Source organism: Rhea americana, unplaced genomic scaffold (genome assembly GCF_003343005.1).
Source record: "Rhea americana isolate MKP2758 unplaced genomic scaffold, rheAme1 scaffold_53, whole genome shotgun sequence".
Taxonomy (NCBI): Eukaryota; Metazoa; Chordata; class Aves; order Rheiformes; family Rheidae; genus Rhea; species Rhea americana.
Window position 1 is genome coordinate 3,077,556 of NW_028186679.1, and position 3,401 is coordinate 3,080,956.

A 3,401-nucleotide genomic window follows, 5' to 3' on the forward strand; every position below is an offset into this window, starting at 1 on the left:
GGCGCGGTCTCCGGCGCGGCCACCTCCGCCCGGGCGCGCTTCATTTACAGCCGGAGCCATTCATCCCCCCCGCCCCTTTGTTCGCCCTGAAAGTAATGCTGTGAATTAAAAGAAATGACAATATTTTCTATCTGCTTGAAAGTCCACGAGAAGGGCCCTTGAGCTTGGCAAAAATCAGGCGAATCATTCATCGTGCCACCCCGCACCTGTGGGCTTGGCATTGAAAACCCTGCAGACCTATTCCTATTAAACTTAATTATTCCCCAAAGGCGCACAATGGTTGAAATGGAGCAGGTTGGAGTCTGTTTATTGGTCGTAAATGTTTTTCTGAAGATCTTCTGAATCTCATTGTTAGCTCGTTGTTTGAGGCTGCCCTCTTTCTTTCAGACTAGAGTAGCCTTGGACTTTTCAATTTTCAATCGTAACATCTGCTTAATCGTACGGATCAAAATATGGAGACACAAAACATATGTAATGGTTGATTTGTTAAATCCTGGTAATGAGTTATTAACAAGGGAAAACAATAGGGCAGGATGGTGAGAGCCTTATGGTAACAGAGTCACTTTATGTAACGCCTGACGTTTCCCTTCTTGATAAATGGAACTAAGGTCTGAGCGCCAGGTGATAGCAAGAAAATCAATGTCTTTAGGGGCCAGCACTGAGACTTTTTTTCTATGTGAAAAATTAGGAGACATAAAATTTAATTGGCTGATCAGGGGAAAGCAGTGGTCTTAAGTTTAATTGCCAGTAGGCTTAGCAAGAGAGACAAAACAAGATTTGGGCCTGTTTGTTTGCTTGCATCCCAGCTTCAAGTCCAAGTGTATCATTGAAAATGTGTTTTATTATAACACATGTCATGCTTTACAGTTCCCATATTGTGTAAAGACAATAGTTAATGGTACATTAAAGACAAGCAAACCATGCCAACACGTCTTGGACACATTGTAAGGGCCTCTCTCTTTGCTTGCTTTAGGCAGCTGCAGTCCAGGACCCAGAAGCACAAAAAGAACAAGTTTGAAATACCAGGTGCATCCTAGAGAACCACGACAGGGATTGATATGTTATAGCCCAGGACATGAACCTAGCAATAAAGATATCATTTCGATTGTCTGCGGCTTCCACGCCACGTAAAGCAAGAGGCGCCCGAGCAGGCTGCTTTCTGGCAGCGAGGCTTTCCCTCCCTGCGTTTCCCCATCTCCTCAGCCAAATCCGAACACCTGTTGGCCAGACCTCACATCCCGTCGTGGGAATCGTTTCCTACCGATGATTCCAGATCTCTAAAATGCGATTTGTTGTGGAATTATTTAGGACCATTCCCACAGGCTGCAGAATGCTTTGGAAAGAGAGAGATTTACCAGGGAACACTCAACTGGTGTTTGTTCAACCTCGCAGCTGGTACCCGATGCCAGTGAGAGATACATTAATGAAAATGGGATGAGTTCACGCGTTGGGGAGGTTTCACACCCGATACATTGCAGGGCGCTCGTCCTCACACTGGCAGATTAGAGGCCATGGGAATCGCGGTGGGAGGATTTCACAGTGCCCATGACAGCCCCTTTATGCGCACAGCCCTGCTGGAGGAGAGATGTACTCGTTCCCACACCTTTTCTAGGCTTTAAGATGAGGAGAATGATGCCTTCGGTTTACAGAGTTTTTTTTCCCCCTCTTTTTTTTAGGGCCTTTTAGACAACCGAATTGTCTTCTCCATGAGATTTAAGGAGCATCACGAATGATAYTCATCTCAGGAGAGCAGCACCAGCCTGCACACCAATAGCCAGCACCTCCATTCCGGAGCCCGCGAGAAGTGACACGTTTGGAAGTGCCTTTAAAAAAGGGGGGGGGGAGAGATTGGGGGATTTTTTTCCTCCCTTTTTGTTTGCTTGGTTTACTCTCTCCCGGTTTCTAGCACGACCCCAGACCGGTGGGGCTGCCGGGGTAGTTTCTCACTTCGGGAAGGTGTGTTGGGGGGGGCGGCTCGGGGGGCGACCCCGGCCCGGGCGGGCCTGGCCCGTCCCCCGGGGGCGCCGTCGGGGCAGCGCGGCCCCGGGAGGGGCGGCCCCGCCGGGGCGCCCTCGCACGGGTTTTTCCGCCGGGCTTGCGGCGGCGCAGGTCCGGAGGGGCCCTCGGTGCGGGGCGGCAGCCCGGGGGGCGGCGGGGAGCCCCTGCCCGGGCCGTCCCGGCCCTGCTCTGCGCTGGAAGCGCCCTCTCCAGCGCGGCCCCCTCCCCAGCGCTGCTGGAAGGAGGGGGCAGGCGGGTGGGAAGGGGCCGGAGTGGCTGTCAGGCCCGCCCCGCGCTGCTCCCGGCAGCGCCCGGCCGTGTCCCCGAGCGGCCAGGCCCCCCGGGCCGCTCCGCGGCTCCCTCCGCGCTGCGGACCCGCCGAGGCAYTTTCGTTCTGCTCCTTGCGGCGGGACTTTGTCGCCGAAGCGCGGCACTCGGGTGAATGGATTATGAGTAACTAAAAAGAAGCTGTCAGTCTCTTTGAAGATTGCGTTTAAAGGGACTTGCCAAGTCAAGACGGGAGAGTGACAAGATAGAGACCCTGGTGTTTTACATGCGAAGGCCGGCTCTTCCGCTTGATCTGCACCATACTAAAGGATGTGTTGAAGCATTGAATCACAAAAAAGTGGCACGCCAAAGAAAAGGTGCCACATAACAATGATTGTAGTGTTTTAATTGTGGGGTACCACATCACCAGAGCCAATTGAGACGGACGGGGCTATACACAGAAGGAAACGGTACAACACTTCCATAACTTATAATTAAGCTGAAGTCCGACTAACATTTGACTTTCTAATGAGTGTAATGAGATTACATGCCTGATGGAAGCATTTGTGCAAAAGCGACTTTCTGTGTTTAATGAGGTCCTAATACAGGACAAGATCGAATTATGGGTCGGCTCTTTTCTCCCTGAGAAAGCCCCGTTTAAGTTCAATGACACCGGTGCCGATCGCCACCCCTCCCGCTGCAGGACGGGGAGAGGCTCGAACCAGGGCAGACTGGCCGGAGAGTCAGAGCTTTCAGTAAAAATAAGCAAATAAATAAGCACATGCCCCCTCTTCGCCCCGATTCCCCTGGCCCAGTGTCACCGTGTTTGTGTGGGTAAGTAGCTCCTCTAATTGCTATTGGAATAGATCCATGYCATCCGCGCTAGGGAACTAAATGTGGCTAACTAGGTTAATGCAATTAGCATGCATGCAACATATTGCTCCCACTTTGCGGCAGCTTTGRAAAAAAAAAGAGAGAGAGCGAGAGAGAGATGTACAGTATATGATGAGTAATAATTATACCTTGGCTCACCCGGGCCGTTCCCATCCGCCTGGGCACCTCGCTGGGTCAGCTCTGCTCCGGACTGGGCATCTGCGGCTCTGCCGGGGGCCGAGACGGCGGGGCAGCGCCGCGGG